The 19,352-nt window shown below is 43.6% G+C and overlaps 1 long non-coding RNA gene across 1 annotated transcript; it reads left to right on the top strand.

The window, feature by feature from the left end:
• The first annotated feature begins 916 nt into the window (after window positions 1-916).
• LOC116944471 (uncharacterized) lies at window positions 917-14,738 on the top strand. Its single transcript, XR_004403103.2, has 5 exons — window positions 917-1,512; window positions 5,167-5,209; window positions 9,066-9,100; window positions 11,061-11,133; window positions 11,387-14,738. It is a non-coding gene; the product is annotated as an uncharacterized LOC116944471 (long non-coding RNA).
• Window positions 14,739-19,352: the final 4,614 nt, after the last annotated feature.

Genomic DNA, 19,352 nt, shown 5'->3' with positions numbered 1-19,352 from the left:
AACTCGACAGGCGGAGGGTGCTTTTCGCTGATTAATGTGTGTTGTTCCAGTGCAAGGGGGCAAGTAGCGAAAAGGAGCGGAAATGGTGGATTGTGCACAAGGAGACGGCGGGGGGGGGGGGGGGCACGGTGAGGAGCTACTTCGAGCGATGATAGAAATGGCCAGAGTAGGGAGAGGTAACTGGAGAGGGGAGAGAGGGGGAGGGATGAGCTCTCCGTGTACGCTCTGAATTGCGCAGAGAGCGACGGCTCGATTGGATGGAGGGGGTTAGCCAGGGCTGGGGGGGGGGGGGCTTTGGATGGTGGGAGCGGGAGCGCAGGGAAGCACGGAGGCTGAGTGATGTGCTGATGGTGGAGTGTAAGATGGCAGAGGCAGCGTCTGTTCGTGGAGGGAGGAAAAAGAGGGCAAGGAAGGGAGAGAAGAGGAGATCTGAGAGATCAGGGATGCGGAGTCTCTAGTGAGCGGAGATTGCGGGAAATAAAGTGGTGGGGTAGGATGAGGCTGGGAAGGGGTGGGCTGGGTAAGGTGATGGTTAGGGAGAGGAGGAAGTGGTCCGATGGAGGGCGGGGGTCGGTTACAATGGGGGAAGCCTCACAATCTGATATAAAGATGATGTTGAGGGTGCTGCCCGAGGAGTAGAGGGCGAGGGAAGGAGCCGAAGGTTGAAGGAGTTAGTGAGGGGAAGGAGGGTCGAGGCATTGGAGGGAAGCCTAAGATCCAGAGTGCAGTCACCTAGAAGAATGAAAGGGTGCGGGAGAGGGAGGACAGTGGAACGAAGACAGTCTACATGGTCGAGGAAGATGATAGAGGGACTGAAAGGAATGATAGATGAGGAAGGTGATACAGTGGGGGGAGTAGAAGGAGGATAGTTGGTGTTCTAAGGAGGGGAAGGATGGGGTGGAGGGGAGTGTAGGCGCAGGGTTCCAGGATGGAGGATTGAGCAAGCCTATGCCTCCACCTTTGCCCACCCGACGATGGGTGTGGGAAAAGGAGGAGGAGGCGGGGGATGAAAGGGCGGCGGTGTTAAAGGGGCCGATCCAGGTTTCTGTGATAGCGAGGGCGGTGAATTTAAGGGAGAGAAAAGCGTCCAAGGTGGAGGCAGATTTATTGCACACGGAACGAGAGTTCCAGAGGCCTAATGTGGGGGGAATATCAGTGGATGGCGGGGTCGGAGGGAGTCCCATGATAAAATGGAAGTCGTTTAAAGAAGGCATAGAAATGATAGAGGACACGTGATGTAACAATGTTGCAAATATTTCTGATTGTGACAACCTGTTGCAGCTTTGCGACTGACGACGAGTGTGGTTTCAGTGATCTAGCTCAATAACATACCCCACGACTAAAAAAGTGGAAGTCCGAGACCATAGCATTAGTTTCATTTTGAGACAGATGGAAATTCCCAAGGCTGAACGAGCTATAAAAGCACCTGCACCTCTGCACGTTCACCACGCTCTTTTTCTTCAACGCCGAAAGCACTCTCAGCTTGCAAGCAACGAGAAAACGTCAAAAAATGTGCGTTACTTTTAAATCGATATTCAGTTTGGCGATAATAGAAGGGGATATGTGGCCATACACACGACTTTTTTTAGTTTAGTACTTCAATTATATTGAACATTAACAATTAAAAGATAAAGTTCACACAATGTGGTACAGAATTTTCTTGCACTTTCATTTGAAAACCTATTCACACTACCCAGACGCTGAGTGCCTCAATCCAACATGCTTAGAGGACATCTAATGCTTTTTATTTATTCATTGTATTGCATAAAACACTTTGGTTAGATCACATAAAAAAATGTCACTTTTTATGCACCGGTAATTTAAGCCATGTGATCGATCCTTGTCCACATCCGGCGTACAAACTCCCATTAATGTTCTTGTTAATGTTCTTGATAACTTCGCGTCGAGGACTGTGATGTATTATTCATGCGAACATTGTAACATTGATGGTAATACTCTTTGGTTTCATTCGGTAAAGTCACGTAGATAAAATAAAACAAAATAAAAGAAAAAAATTAAATCACGACGTTTCGGAGGCAACACAAGTCTCCTTCATCAGGTGGAACAGACGTGGCGGAACATCAGTGTCAAGTAGACAGCTCAGAGACCGGGTCTATATACAGGTCAAGGGAGGGGGGAGGAGTCAGACCGGGATGTGGGTGGGGGGGGGGCTGAGCCAAACCGCTCCTTGTCACGCCACAGGGGGCTCGGGAGAGCGGTGGTGCAACAATTGCAGCAATGGAAGAAAGCGCGCTGCAAGGGTGCCAGTACAGCTTCATTTTTTGGAAAGCATTAGAAATGGCTGTATAGTTATAAGGTAGCTAAAGTTTGACATACAACCACTGGGAGATGGAAATGGCTGTACAATTAAAAGGGGCAGCTAATGTTTGACTTGATTTATAACGTCTTTCCAGTGGTTACTCAATTTGAAACCATCTTCTCGGTTGAAGTTGTGTCTGTGTTTGTTAATCTGGATGGCCTCGTGGACAAATCTCTGATAATAACCGGTAGGTTTTCAGAGCACCTTGGTATCGGAGAAAACAATATCATGATCACCCACAGCGTTGTAACAATGATCAGCCACGGCAGAAGAATTCGTTCTGCCGTGTTTAAAATCTGATTTGTGCTCGCGAATTCGGTCAGAGATATGTCGCTTCGTCTCCCCGATATAGCAGTCCCCGCAGGTACAACTCAATTTGTAAACACCGAGGTGCTGTAAGTCAGGAATAACATCGTTCACGGATGGGATCAGATCACGAATTTTGTGCACTGTATTGAACCGGACCTGGATCTTGTGTTTGTTTAGAATTTTGGAAATATTTTTAGTAACGCCTGCTATGTATGGTAACGTGATGATTTTGATCGGAGTGTCAAGTGGTTGTTTCTGTATGGTGGGAGAAACAGCTTGGCGGATGGTACGGTCAGAGTAACCGTTCATCTTGAGGGCCAAATGTACATGTTTTTATTCACTGGTCAGGTGGTGTTTGTCAGAAATGCAATGTGCCCTATGGATTAACGTTTTGATGAGAGAATTCTTCTGAGTCGGGTGGTGGTGGGAATCAGGTTTCAAGTAGAAGTCTGTGTGGGTGGGCTTCCTGTAAACAGAATGTCCCAAAGAGCTATCAGGCCTTCTCTCAAACAGGACATCCAAGAATGGTAGCTTGCTATCTTTCTCCACTTCCATGGTGAATTTGATGGAAGAGTGTCTGGAATTGATGTGGTCCAGGAAAAGGTTCAAAGCCTGGAGGCCATGTGGCCAAATGATGAACGTGTCATCCACATATCTCTTCCACAGGGAAGGGCTGAGGGTGGATGTCTGGATGGCGTCTGATTCAAATTTCTCCATGCAAACATTGGCTATCACTGGTGAAAAATGGGGAACCCATGGGGGTACCCTCATTTTGTTTGTAGAAGGTGCCATTCCAAGTAAAGTAGGTGTTGGTGAGGCAGTGCTTAACCAACGCCGGTACATCGGGGTCAAGTCCATGTTGGACCAAATCTTCGATTATTGTGATGGTATCAGGTACTGGGACCTTGGTGAACAGAGAGACCACATCAAAGCTACGTGACTTTACCGAATAAAACCAAAGAGTATGAATCCTTGCAGTCACGAAAGCTTCAAATCTAGAATTTATGGTAATGTTTGAATTGCATTATTATATTGTGCACCCTAGTAATCTGCAACACAACAGACGTTTCCCTGACTAAAACCTCACAGCAGTCTGGCTTCTCTCTCTCTTGCAAGTGTAGTAGTCGTGTATGGAGAAGGAGTCGTTGTAGGAAGCAACACGTTTATTTTATAACTCTAACAGCAACACACTAGGTCCTTAACACGAAGGGGTAATGGCCCCTTCTACCCACAACCTGTGGAGGTACAGCCTCCGGGCTATCGTACCCTAGCCACTGGCCTGACTACTACTACTATAGCCCTCCGGCTGGCTGGACCTAGGGGAGGCTGACCCACCGCTGGCACCGGTGGGTCTCTGACCACTGGCCCGTCCAGACCCGGCCCTGAGAAGGACGTCGGGCTGAGGGAACCTCATGGTCCTAGCCTACCGACCACTGGCACCGCACTGAGCCCCGGCCTCTGATGCTGCATTTGCCGAAGTACTGTGACTGCGAATTGCCCGATGATGCTGGATGTATTTACCAGCGAAACGTCGTACTCAAAGTGTAAATGTGGATTCACTCTTCAACACACCGGTGGGCTAAAGTAGTGAATTATTTGTCTTTTGTCAACGTGACACTTTTTTTGCTGATTGGCCGTGTCGGGTGGTGGAGGGTTATGACACATTTATAAATAAACGCGATCTAACCCAAAAACCTTTATTATGAATAATATTGGTCGCGAAAGCCTACGTGTTAAACTGTATTAATTACAATTAACTAATTCATTAATTAAACAAAAACTAAAATAATCACAGATTAATACCTGCAACACATCAGAGGGGTTTCCCCTACAAAGACTTCTCAGCAATCTGGCCTCCCTACGGAGTAAAATGTAAGTCATAACACTGATTAATATTCGGAAAGATCCATAACTTACATATGATGATATAAGTTTTCATTTGAAGACAAATCGTGACAAACTTAGTCTAGAAACGCTTATAAAGCTCTCAAATAACAAGTACAGTTGTTTGAAAGTAAAGTAAGAATATTTCATTATACTGTATTAATATTGTTTCCCATGTTATTGACAGAGCCTCTCCGTTAACAGAAACAATCCTAAGAAGGGGGAGGGGCTACGAACATCCAGATCAAATGGGCTATGAAGGGTCATTGCCCGAAACGTCACCTATATACTTTTTTCTTTAAAAGGCAGTGTTATCGACAAATGTCTTAACTGTTTTGGAAGCGGATGTATCACGAAGCCATGGCCATGGGTGGTACAGCAACTCGGATTAGTACTGATGGCTATGTACGGTGCGAAAGAAGTTCACAACACACATATACAGCATAACTTCCGATATATGGTACTGACAAATAATATACACCCAGTGCCAGTTCACCTACTCAATAAATAATTGAGTAATGTATGGTTCAATTAATATTCTTCATCGCGAGTAACAGTGAAAGCGGTGTATAATATTTTTATATTTGCTATTGCACTTAAGTTAAGCAAAAGTAAATGGATGAAAGTGAAATGTTACGTTTAATTTATTTTAGATGGGCCTGTCGAAAAATGAATTCCCGGAGAAAACATCAACAGGTTTGTAATGGCGATGCTTCCTAAGAGACATCGACAAATTGTCAAGTTCATTTTACTTTTGTTCACACACGTGGTGCTTTTCTGGCACAAATCTACCACTCAAAGCGCCATTATCACATTAACACTCAACGTAAAATTACTAAATTGTAAACAATGAAAATATATATAATCACATACTATCTACAGTTGTTTAAAATATAATAAACTAGCTGTACTACTCGGCTTCGCCTGGGACTTGGATTCACCACACCCAGCCGCCTTTGTCTCCCCAGTGGCGATGTTAACACACCACACCAGTTACTCGTTTGAGGCGGAGTCGTGAGCGGGAATCGAACTCGGGTCGCCGGGTTCGTAGCGCGGCGCGCTAACCACTACACTACAATGCGTTACGCTTCCACGTGCGCGGGTCACGTGACAGTTTTGACGTCACAGCTCACTTGCCGTGCAAAAAATAAATGCATTATTGAGCTCCCCCCCCCCCCCCCCCCCCCAAAAAAAGTGTATTTTCATAATTTTTGCTTGGTGTACAGTCTGGAAGGTACTCACATGGCAAATTTCAAGTTTGTTGCATGTCGGGAAGTACGCTAAACATTTTGAACAGACGCACATAATCACAACTTTGCCTTTTTTATATATATGGAGATAAAATCCAGTTGTGGATGAGGTAGTTGTATGCAAGTGCGACCAGGTGTATTGTTGAGTTGTGACTGTGAATGTAGTGTTGATGGAGTCGTGGCCTCATTGCACCTAGCCTGGCACAGGGGCCACGGTGACGTCAACGTAACTTCGTGGCGAATGGCGGGTATTGTATTGGTATTGATGGAGTCGAGTGTGCGGATTGCTTTGGGGAGGTTGGTCCAGAGGTTGTGGTGCTGCAATTGAGAAGATCTGTCCAACCACGTGGTTTGTGTGTTGCTTGTTGGTGATTGGAGGAGTGTTTGGTTTGAGGAATGATCTGTTGTTTTGCTCGATCTGTTTGAGGTTTCTGATGGAATGTGGAGCTTGGATGTGTATTGTGTTAATGTTAATAAGATGCTTTTGAAGTGTATTCTGAATTTGATTGATAAACAATGTAGGTGTTTTTTGAGTTTGTGTGATGTGGGATTATTCTGGACGATTTTAAGGCATTGTAGTCGTGTTTAAGGTATTCCGCAAATTCGTAAGTTGCTGTAATCTAACCGAGATGTTATGAATGCATGTATGAGAGATGACCTGTTCTTAATGGAGATGTATGGGGCTATCCGTTTGATGTTGTGCAGATGGTAGTATGTGGTTTTTGTGATTTCAGATATGTTCTGAGAAATGTAACCTGGTGTCTGTGATTTACAGGCTTGTTGCTGTGTTGGTTGGTTGTATCGGCAAGTGGTCTGCTGTAATATTGATGTTTACCTTGTATGTTTGTTGCGAGTTATGAGGAGTTCATGTTTAATCATGGGTTGCTGAACACAGACCCAATGACCCAAAATACTAAGCGGCCAACAACATACAATGCTAGTAACGTAATAGATACGAGTTAAAGCAATACAATTTTTTTTATGAAGCAAGGTTATAATAAATTGCTAAAAAGAAACGATGGGAGGGAATTCAAAAGTTCAGAATCCTAATGTGTATTTAGACTAGAGGAGTCTGATGGGCTAAAAGAAAACCTGATAGGAGTGCAAAAATAGAGAAAAACGTGAGCAAGTTACTAAATATAAATAAATACAATTACATGACGTATATGTCCGATTTTTCAACACTAAATTCAAGCTTAAGCAAAGCAGCAAAACAACAGCAAAACAGTCCCAGACCACACTAAGACACAGTCGATACACAGGTCACGATCAAAGTTGCAAATGACATTTGCAAATTTGGTTGTATCCAGCAAAAATCTTCTGCTTCAGGATACTTTTTTTTAAAGGAAGATTTACAATTTTGATTGAAAGCTTTCGTGACTGCAGGGATTCATATTCTTGGTTCTGTTGGTAAAGTCACGTAGAAGGGAAACAATGAAATAATAAAAATATAAAACAATAAAATTATCACGACGTTTCGACTGCAACACAAGCAATCATCATCAGGTGTGAAAACCACAGCAGGAAAATTTTAAAAAGGTTTCTTGCTGTGGTTTTCACACCTGATGATGATTGCTTGTGTTGCAGTCGAAACGTCGTGAGAATTTTATGTTGTATTTTTATCATTGTTTTATTGTTTCCCTTGTATGTGACTTTACCGAAAGAACCAAGAATAAGATTTACAATATTAAGGGATAAAAAAGGTTCCAAATAGTTGGTGCTGCATCGGCAAAGCCCTTGTCTCCCATTTTAAGTCTTGTTCTTGCGATAGTTAAAAGGCAAGTAGATGGATGTTGTAGGGTTCTTGGGATTGGTAAGGATAATTAATTAGATAAGTTTAGCGCAGATTTGCCAATGAGGATTTTGTGTATGAACAGGGCCCAATGTAGATGTCTTCTTGATTCAAGTGATGTGAGATGTGATTTTAAGGAGAAGGCACAATTGTGGGTCCTGTATGGTACATCCAGTGCAAATCGAACAGCAGAATGATAAAGCGGGAATAGTCGCCTTTTGGCGTCATCTGGTCGAACACCATGAGACCAGGCTCTAAGGAAAGCTGTCTCAGGTGTGAACCAATCAATTTCAAGGACAATGCATACATTATCAGTGTGTTTTTTGTTTGCATTCTGACTGCAGGTATTGTGGTTAATACAAACATGATTCCTTGTAAAAAGGTTTCTGTTTTGTTGCCAGAAAAAAGGGCTAAAACTTATTATTATGGGAATATTTTGTTTAATGATTCATTAGTAGCTGGTCTGTAAGCGGTGTCACAGCAGTCAAAAAGTGGTAGAATGGTAGTTTCAACAATTAGCAGGAGCAATTGAACGGGAATACAAAGTTCGTTTCTGAATAAGAACCCTACTTTTTTTAAATTAGATTTTCTTTTGAGATGTGATCAATATGAGGTTGGAACGTAGGTTCTGAATATGAGAGAAGAAGGAATTGAATTATTTGGCCTGCAGTGTGGTGAGCGAGTGGGTGAGTGAATTTGTGACTGAGTAGGTGGGCGAGTGTGTTTGCTCTGACCTGCGGTGTGGTGGTTGAACAAAACGGTGTGGTGGATGAGATGAAACAGTCAGTGCTGGTCGACCGAGTCCTCATTAGTGTAGTGGGTTCACGGGACACGAAGACGGTGGAGTAGAGGCAGCACTATTTATTCAAAGCTTGGCAGGTTTACACTGAGAAGGGGTAACGACCCCTTCACCCGTACACACACTGGGACACCCCCTAGGCTATCAAGCCTAACTCCTGTGCTTCCAGTTCCTCCAGCTACAGGCGCTAGAGGAGGCTATCTGACCTGGCCCTGGTCATGGCACAGGTCACGGCACCCCACCAGACAGACCGACCCTTAAAAGGACTTCGGCTCTGAGGCTCTGGGGCCGCACCACCGGCTTGCCCTGCCGGCCCTGCAAAGGGCAGCGGTCAGGGTAGTCCCAGGGTCTATCCTAGCCGGCCTTCCTTCTTCACTGGTTCTTCACTCTTGGCCCCAACACACTGCCCCGAGCTCTCTGGCTATACCCATACACTACTGAGGGCCGGGGCTGTAGCGGACGTGTTTGCGGCCACCGCTACGTGGCCGTGTGTCCCCTTCCCGCAACACCCCTGCATTAGCATGGGTGGAGGAATCACCGAGTGAAGTTCATGGGAACAGTAATCATGGCAGTAACCACAGAAGTTGAGTCTACCAAGTGCAGCGAGTAGGAACTCGGGTGCTGAACTCCAAATAGGAACGACAGTATGCCAGTATGTGTTACAATATAATATATACCCTCTAAATATTACGCTTTCTTTTTAATTTACAGAAACTTATAGACATGGAGGTGAATTAACCTATGAGGTATGTGCTCTTAAAATGTTTTTTTTTTCTGTTACCATAAAGCATTGTACTGTATTTAATATGAAGTACTGTATATACAATTGCTCCTGATTTGAAGCTTTCGTGACTGCAGGAATCCATACTCTTTGGTTCTTTCGGTAAAGTCACCTAGGGCTACACTCATTTCAAACCTTTTAAAACAGTCTGCCTCAGCAGCAGACCCATGCTTTCCCACCTGATGATGGACGCTTGTGTTGCGCCCGAAACGTCGCGATTTATTTTAAAAAAAAACGTCGTCTGTAGATGTGCAAGCACATCAACGCTGTTTCCCCACATTCCATGCCGAATTATGGGCACGGAACAAAGAACACTTTTATGTGGACTACACAATTCTAAAACACGGGAACGTTAGTTTAACACGTAGGCTTTCGCAACCGATATAATCATCATCAATATAATAATTCGCAGAGTTTTGTCAGTCCACTGTTAAACTAATGCCTTCCAACACCTTGTTCATCTGTGGGGTTGTTTGATCATCCCTCATCACGATGGTCATTGTGGGTTGGTGGGACTGGGGGCCGTCCATAAATGACGTCACGCACCTAGGGGGGGGGGGTGGGGTCAGACATTTGTGACGATGTGTGACGAGGGGGGGGGGGGGGGGTTTGAGAAATGTGACGTCACATCAAAATGCGCAACTTTAAATAAATATAGGCAACACGTTCTACTTAATTAAATAGACTTTTTAATAAATGTTTTCTCCGACAATATCAGAGTGCAGCACCACATTAATTACGCACTACAATGACAATAGTTTAAAGCGATTTGAAGCATGGTTTATTTTTTTTGGGGGGGGGGGCAGAGCTTTGTGACGTCATATTTGAGGGTCTGACTTTTTGTGACGCCGTGTGATGAGGGGGGGGTGGGGGGAGAAATCGCCCAAAATCGCGTGACGTCATTTATGGACGGCCCCCTGGTTCAGATATCACTCACCACTGAAGTTAGCCGTGGTCACGAACCGAACTCAGGTTGTCAAATTCATAACGCAGTCCACTGTCATGTTCTGTGCAGTGGTCGAAATATGCCGGTGTGCCAGATCACCAAACCTGTGTAATGACAACTTGACACACTTCTCTTGAGATGGAACTTTGTTGAAGACGCGTTCACTTGACATCAGGCGGAGACCCCCACCGCAACAGCCCCGAGTCTCCCGCGCATCTCCCATTAGATACCAACACGAGGCCACGCCCCCCCCTTCTCGAACCTTCTCGCTGACTCTGGACGCTCGCTCCTCCGGCAGACTCCACCGTCCTCTTCCGTCACCTGACCACGCTCCCTTCTCGATCATTCCCATAGCCACCAGTCCCTTCACACTCACAGTTGATACCCCTGTCATTACCTCCCGTGGCCACCAGTCCCTTCACACTCACAGCTGATACCCCTGTCATTACCTCCCGTGGCCACCAGTCCCTTCACACTCACAGCTGATACCCCCGTCATTACCTCCCGTGGCCACCAGTCCCTTCACACTCACAGCTGATACCCCTGTCATTACCTCCCTTGGCCATCAGTCCTGTCGCACTCACAGCTGATACCCCCGTCATTACCTCCCGTGGCCACCAGTCCCTTCGCACTCACAGCTGATACCCCTGTCATTACCTCCCGTGGCCACTAGTGCATTCACACCGCATGTAGACTCTACTGTCATTACACGTGTAAACCATTACTCTACAGAATGGTTCATCATTGAATACCACGATGTTTCTCCAGCGGGGAATTGGCAGTGCGTGTGTGTGAGTATGTGTACATGCTTGTCAGTGAACATGAGTTGCAGCACGAACAGGTTTCACATCGGGACTCGTGCATTTACATTTTGACCATGACATATTTTTTTCCCAAGTGAAAAAATGCTCATAACTTGCAGATTTGTTTTGTGATCATTTTAATCAAGCATTTACTCTTTTTTTTATAATCATCGCAGGAGGAATTTCGACGCTTAAAAGAAGACAACGAGATATTGAGAAGCATAAAAGCAGGGGAAATATGTGCCATGAGTAAGTATTGCATTTCAGTACATTTTATTTTTAAAGACTTGAAAACAAATTATGTAATGCTTTTTGAATGTACACAATTATCATCATTTAATTGTCACGTTTCCCAAATTGTAGGTCATGAAGATTTAGACTGGCACAAGGGGGTACGTTGGGCAGACTTCTCCTAAAAGGCGAGAGTTCCAAAACTACTGTGGATCAGGTACAATGTGATGTGGTTTGTAATGTGTTCATTTTTTTTAAAATTGTTTTTCAGTGAAGGCTGGCGCTGAAAAAATTGCAGAAGAATTCACTAACTACGATGAACAAGATAACCCATTCATCAATAGCAATCCAAATGCGCGACGAAGAATTTCTCCTCTGGATATTGAGGCAGGAGGTAATGAGGGTGCCAACACAAACCCAGGAGATGAAGATCAGACAGAACAGCCTGATGGTCAATCTTGTATTCCGTCTATCAAAGATGCAATCTACAAACACCTTTTCACGATATACAACACTTGCAATTTGGCAGCCTTAATGTCATTTGCAGACTATGCGAAGCAAGGCTTTGTCTACTTTACTTGCAATGTTGTGGTGTCTTTTGCAAAACGAGGTGTAACAGCAATCACTTCACTTTTTAAAAATGTTGCAGAATTCGCAGGCAGTGTATTCAAGACGGTTACAAATGCACTTTGGGATATGATAAAGGGATTTGTGAAAATATCACAAACTGTTTTTAATAAAATGATGAGTGCTCTTTGCGACAAAGATCATTTTCAGCATGCCCACGTGGGATCTATCAGGGCTTAGTTACTTAGTCGATGTCATCTTGATGTGACAAGTCTGCATGGGAAGCATTAAGTCACATTTAAATTTTCATGTCAATCTTCTTACATGTGCACAATCATTTTACGTTTATCTTTTTGTAAAATGTATTATGCATAAACATAATTGCTTTTACAAAATATGTACGAACTTATATAAAAATTGGCAACCATTACAAAATGCATAGACTTATATTCAACCTAAAACACAATACAGGCAGACCTGGAAAATTCCGTGCTGGGCAAAGCCGTATTCGAAAAATAGTAGACCTTATGGGAAAAATAAAGTTGCTTTCCTGGGTCCAAAATGATCACCTCCTTCCTCTTTAACTAATTCTACATGTTTTGATTTTAAGCTTTCATGACTGCAGGGATTCATATTCTTGGTTCTTTCGGCAAAGTCACGTAGAAGGGAAACAATAAAATAACCAAGAATATAATTATACATGATTAACGCCCTTGTTATTGTACTCAAGGATGCTGAGTCAATCTCCGTTCCTTGTGTGTGTGTGTGTACACTTTTTAGTTTTCAATTTCACTTCAACACAAAACTCCCATCTCCAATCCTTCCCACACCTCTGCACTCATGCCCAATGCTCGCCCCTCACACTGAAGTCCCAGCCCCACGGTTACCCATAACACTTGAACGTGAATGATTTACCGTGTAGGCGTCCACATGACTAACGTCAAATGCTGGACGGCTAGATGCATGCATAATGTGTTAACATTGGCCTCGTGCTGTTGTGTGAGTTGGTGCACCGCGTATAGCTGAAACACGCGTTCAATAGTGGTAGAGCTGCGAAAGGTTTTCCTGTCCTGTAAAGCAGACACGATGGAATGTTGAGTTTAAATAAACACCAACAAGGCTTTGGCCACATCAACAATGGTCGTCATTTAGAGAGACTGGCCACTTGGCTAGGGAAAGTGGAACTTCCATCATTCCACCGCTGGTTCAGGGCTGCCAATGCAGATTACAGCCGCTCCACATTTTCAGTTGGGAGACACGTTGTGTTACACTTAATGGCAACAAGCCTATGGTGCGACTAGAGGCAAATGTTGAGCGCCAAAACAAAAACGAGTAACTCATGTGATCTGCATTTGTCTGGCATGCATTCTGCTCGAGCTCACGGCCACCGTGTTTATGAAGAGAGGCTGAGATGGCCACCGCTTAATTGAATTCATTTTTGTGTTTTGCCCAACCGCCTCCAATACATTTAGTTTTTACTTAGCCCCCCCTCGCCTAAATGAAATGGTGTTCTCATTGCAGAATACATACAAATTCTGACATAACGTCGACGTGGAATTTAGTACTCATCTGAGCTTGTAGCATTCATGAACGTTGTAATAATTTGATGAATAATGTGAACTTATCCTATTTGTAAAACAAAAATTGTACCTAATTTTGCAATATTGACTTGTGATACAACATAAACCCCCCTGAGGCTTTTTTTTGTTGTGACAAAAAAATCTCAAGTTTTACCTCCTGTTATGCTGGCGGCATTATGTTACGAGACGAAAAATCCACTGATATATTTTGCAGACCAGTGCAATCTGTCACGTGAGGTTACGGCCCACAGAAGCAGATATCAAATAACTGCTCCTGAGATCCCTTCAAGTGACCTCTAAGTTCACTTTTCCACCTTCCCTGCTGTTTGTTGCATGATTCTAGATTTGCATGATGTTTGTTGCGTAGCAGCAAAAACAAGAACGAATTTCAGCCAAATTAACCGCAAAACCAAATTTCTGTTTTGTGGTTTTTATTGTGCTGTCAGTGATGACTCGACACCTTAGAATCCGGTTTAATAATGGGTGTCTACAAATGTGAATACTGCATCACAGTTGTGCTGGCTCAGTGCTTTGCACTCTGAGCCATTTGACTGGCCACCTCCAACTACCATTGATGTACTTAAATAATTTTGCTTATTAATCATTCTGCTTTGATCTCAATGAGTAAAAATGGGACAAGGATGAACCCACGTGTACGTGACAGTTTTCTCGTGTACGCATCCACAGTAAGGGCATAGGTAGTTTTGGAAGAACGTGTTCAGTTTGAGAACATAACTTGCATTGTGTTTGATGAATCGTTTTCAATTTAAGTTGCACTTCTCAGCAAGATTTCAGAATGGATCCTTTGTGTTGGAAAAGAAAACAGTTTTAGCCATAAACCATTGTGCCATCAATGATCTCTACAGGGTTGCTAAACCTCTGGTTTTTAACTAGCTCGTCTGTTTTTAAACTTTGCTGTACAATGTTTGTTCCACGTCTTCAAGCAAACGTGAAAAGTCTATTATTGTGCACATTTGCACTGCATAAGGTGCACACACCGCATTATAGAATGGATATGGGAAAGTTAATTGGTAAAATAAAATTGATTGGTAAAATTGCTTAATGTTATTTTCAAGAAAGAGGGTATGTTACATTTTGATTTAAAGCTTTCGTGACTGCAGTAATTCATATTCTTAGCTCTTTCGGTAAAGTCACGTTGAAGGGAAACAATAAAATAATAAAAAAATATATAAAATGATTATTGTTTTATATATAATATATTTTATTTTATTTATTGTTTCCCTTCAACGTGACTTTACCGAAAGAGCTAAGAATAGGGTATGTTACATTTTAAAATGCAAAATAATGGAATTATTTGAACATTGTACAATGCACCATATATAATTGTTCAATATGTTCACTTTGTAATGGGAACTTACTTTTTGTTTTTAAAGCTTTGGTTTTGACTGTGAAGCATGCTATATATGGATAACGATATATACTGTCCTTAAAATAAATGGAATTTTGGTTGCAGAATTCTCACACACGTGTTTAATTATGTGTATGGATGCAAGCACATATGGAATCCGATGATAATTTCACTGGTTACATATCAGATATTCGTGACTTTAATAACTCTCCATTCAAATGATTGTCTCAAGTTGGTAATCCAGTGGACTTTTGTCACATTTCTCTGTGCTGCACCGAGGCTTTCGAGCACACCACGAACTTCACAAAGAGGCCCACAATACTGCAACTCCTTTCCACTGGCACATCTGAGCCAAGCCAGCACGGGGCCCTCATGGTACAGGTGGTTTTCCAATGGCTAGCTGCCATGCTGAGATGCAACCAAACGGTATTATTCTGGCCTCGCAAGACATCTGAATCTGCTTCAGGCCAAGCAGGGCCAATTACGGGTTCGTTGCATGGGTTGTCTAATTGGTAGACTGAGGACACAGCATCACAGCGTCATCTTACATGTGTAGTGACACCCGACATGGTAATCTTCGACAATAGGAGTCTTCATTTCCCTGGCACAGAACATGGTCTTCAAGGATTCCCTTTCTCTCCAACTTCCCCTTGACATATGAATCATTTGGCGGGGTCCCGCAAAAATCAGGTCAATAATTATTATTTTTCAGTCCGCCCACAGCAACGCGCCGCCCGCCCAGACTTGCGTCAACAAGCGCCAGCAGCAGCAGGCGGCGATCAACACGATGGGCGCCACCCCACCGGCCAAACGCAAGCCCGGGGGGCGTCCGCCGCAGTCGCGCGCGGCGACGACGCCCTCCAGTCAGCCGTCAATCCTCAGCTTCTTTGCCAAGGCGAGCCCGCCCCCGCAGTGAATTTAACGTGTTCATGTAATTTTTCAACTTTTTACGAAACTTAGTGCCCCGAGTAGCTCTCGACGAGGCCAATCGATTGACACTAGTTTTGTTGTCGGTAAGGCAAGACTCGTGTCGCTACGCGGGTTTTCCCACCCCGGGGCAGTGATTGAGCAAGGCGATACGTATAACGCGTTCAATTGTCGCATTTGCGTTCATTTAGTACCGTAGCGTATTGAAGACGGCAAGGCGCACATAGACTGCCATGCGATAAGAATGCGCGCGTATGCATCGCGGCAGCGTATTTAACGTGCACAGATGTTGCACTTTAATTTAAAGCATTCATATCAACGTTAATAATGTGAACATTTTGCCAGTTGAAAAAAACGGTAGGGCACTTTAATTCAAAATCATGATCACGGTTCTCGCCTTCTCGCTCAGCTGACAGCACTGCCACGTTGCCCTCAGCGCGTCGAAGCAAATGCTAACGCGAATTACTATCATAGCTATGCAATTATGCTACCAACAGCAATTGTGCTAATTATTATGATCATTAATAGTGTAATTGTTGCTCTCGCGCGCTGATATCATAGTTTTTTTTCATAATTTTCATTTATTTTGGTATAGCCCTGTGAGCCATTCGGCGCTTGAATCGGGTGCAACCGCAACAAACCAAAAAAAACCTAGAACACGAACAAGAAAAACATCTTAAAGTGACTTTGTGTGCATGCGCAAACAGAAAATCCAGGAGATCCAAGTAAGATCAATCACAGTGGGCTGCTCCGGCGCCATAACGAGCGGCGCCTCCCATTGGTTGAGAGGCCGCCAAGCAACAGCCGCTCTGATTGGACGAGACGTTTGCCCCCGTGGTTGGGCGCGACAATTCGAGATTTCTAAAGGCGGTGACGGGGGGGTGGGGGTAGAACGTTCGATTAATTATTAAACTATTAAAATTTAAGGTATGCAACATTTAAGAATAGGTTTTACCCCTTTATGGCAATAAAACATGTGTTAAGATTCTTAAAACTTTTTGCATGTTCACTACAAGAACTGCGTGTGGTTAATGCAGACATCATTTCCTTGCAAAAGGAATCTATTTGGTGTTTGAACATCTTAACACCTGTTTTATTGCCAAAAAGGGTAGAACCTATTCTTTATTTTTTCACAAGTTAAAAATTTAGTAAAAAAAACACACGAATAGGCCCAGGATCGCCGGGACCTGGACCGTTTTAAAAAATAAATATAATGAAATCTTGAATTGTCACGCGAGTCTGTGTAGAAATTTTCAGTTCGTTCGGCTTCGTCGATCCGAAGATATTAAGCGTCAAAGATTTGAAAAATCTAAACAGACAACCCGGCACGTTCAATAAAAGTGTGTAACAATAAAAGCGTGGCAAAAATAAAAGTGTGGCATAATAAGTGTGTAATAATAAAAGTGCGTAAAAATAAAAGTGTAATAATACAAGTGTGTAAAAATAAGTGTGGAAAAATACAAGTGTGTAATAATAAAAGTGTGTAAAAACTAAAAGTGTGAAATAATAAAAGTGCGTAAATTAAAAAAAAGACGTGTTGTGTTTCCTGAGCCGTGCCGACCGATTTTCACGACATCGTGTAAAGCCAGACACACATTTTAAATAAAAAATACCTCTATAGACAAAGATCCCCCGTGTAGCCTGCAACAGACTGTAGGGGCAAGTGCTATTAGCGGGTGCTCATTTGAGGCTGAGTCTACCTAAAGGGAGACCCTTCCAGGACCGGTTTAGAAAATTCGTTGAATTTCCAATAAACTGGGGTCGCCGGTAGCGCAGCGCGCTGACCGCTACACTACCGCTCCCCGCTACACCTTCACACACACACACGCACTCGCTTTTCCAGTTGTCATATTCCTACAAGTGGACGTCAAGTAATTACATTACTGTACTTTGTGAATTCCTCTGCTTGGAACGAAGGGTCTCTTCACATTCTAGATTTGAAGCTTTCGTGACTGCAAGGATCCATAACTCTTTGGTTCTATTCAGGTAAAGTCACGTAGGTGGCTTTGCCGAAGATGGTTTCAATTTAAGCAATCATTGGAAAGATGTTCTAAATCATACCAAACATTAAACTAATTTTCAATGGTACAGTATATTTATCCATGTATTGATATAGCAAACTTTCACAGCAGCTTATTTCCATTCAAAACAACGTTTGTAAACTCCCCCTCCCCGTTTAGGTGCTCTATCAGCATTTTATGATAATTCCTTTGTCAAAGCGTTTTGTTTCCTCCCACACAGCTTAAAGGACGCGACCTGGTTTGACTTTCTTCATTTCAACGTTGTCCTCGTGACAGTGCCTTCACCTGATGAAGGCCACTTGTGTTGTGGCCGAAACGTCGTGATTTTTGTTTTATTTTATTTTTTACCTACGTGACTTTACCGAATAGAACCGAAGAGTATGGCCTATTCACACTTCACCGCATTGATCAATGCCGGTGGGGCCACGAGTTCAGATATCACCACAACGACATCTCGTGGTCGTGATGAGGATGATGATGTTGCAGTACGTGTGGGGAGGGTGGGGAGGGGCTGGGTGGGGAGAAGAGGGTGGGGCTGGGTGGGGAGGGGCTGGGTGGAGGGTGGGAGGGGTGGGGCTGGGTGGGGAGGGGCTGGTCACCCCGTGGTGCCCTTATAAAACTCAACGTTTAACCTACTCACGCCGGCTTGTGCCCGCCCTCACAGCCGGCCATATTGTGCGGAATACACCACGTGGTGCCGTTGACCCTGGCCCATTGACCGAGCAACCCGACGTTCCTACCAGCTCCCTCCGCAGGAGAATGTGTAACCGGCCACCAACCGGCGCAGCCAACTAGTAACGGGTTATAGTAATAGATTTTAACCCTTTTACTATATCTTTCTACTGGCAAAGGAGGTCTCAGTGTAAATCCTTACCCCGAGCTCTCAATACTCTGATAGTGCGCTGTTTTTGAGTTGTGCGCCTTTTTGGCGTCTTCTGGTCCAACACCATGTGAGACTAGGCTCTAAGAAAAGCCGTCTCGGGTGTGGACCAATCAAATTCAAGGACAGTGCCAATATCATTATCAGAGTTGTCTCTTTTTGTTTGCATTTTGACTGCTTGTGTTGTGGTTATTGCAAACATGATCCCTTGTATAAAGGTGTCAGTTTTTGTGCCAGATAAAAGGGTAAAAACCTATTACTGGCAAAGGAGGTCTCATAGTAGTAAGGGGTTGTCACGTAAACAGAACGTGGCCAATTCGTCACGAGTACAGCACACCGGTGTGTTGGAGAGCCAAGCCACAACATTTACATTCTGAGTACGACGTTTCGCCAGTAATGATACTTTTATAGTCACGAGATGTAACTCAAAACAAATATGATGGATATTGGTCGCGAAAGCACTATGTGTTAAACCTGAGTACTGTATGAGGTTCACCGCGAATCAGCGTGCCACCGCTCTTCCATAACATTAATTAAAGTGCTTAATCATATTTTTGGTTCTTTCGGTAAAGTCACGTGGAAGGGAAATAATAAAATAATAAAAAAATTGTAACGAATTTTTATTGTTTTATTTGTCTTTTTATTACTTTATTATTTCCCTTCTACGTGACTTTACCGAAAGAACCAAGCATATGAATCTCTGCAGTCACGAAAGCTTTAAATTGCTTAATCATCGTAAAATAAGTGGAGCTAAAACCGTAAGGATTTCGAATCGCAAGGATTTATCAAGCCTAACGTAATCGGAAGCGCGAATCGACATTTAGATTCCATTGAATCTATCGTTTTGAATCGATGCGCTTGAATCACGATTTCGATCCAATTGTCAAGAGATG

The sequence above is a fragment of the Petromyzon marinus genome, chromosome 21 (assembly GCF_048934315.1).
Source record: "Petromyzon marinus isolate PM22_M1 ecotype Great Lakes invasive population chromosome 21, UKy_Petmar_22M1.pri1.0, whole genome shotgun sequence".
NCBI classification, from domain to species: Eukaryota; Metazoa; Chordata; class Hyperoartia; order Petromyzontiformes; family Petromyzontidae; genus Petromyzon; species Petromyzon marinus.
The sequence above is the reverse complement of the archived record's forward strand: the minus strand, read 5'-3'. Positions and strand labels throughout refer to the sequence as shown.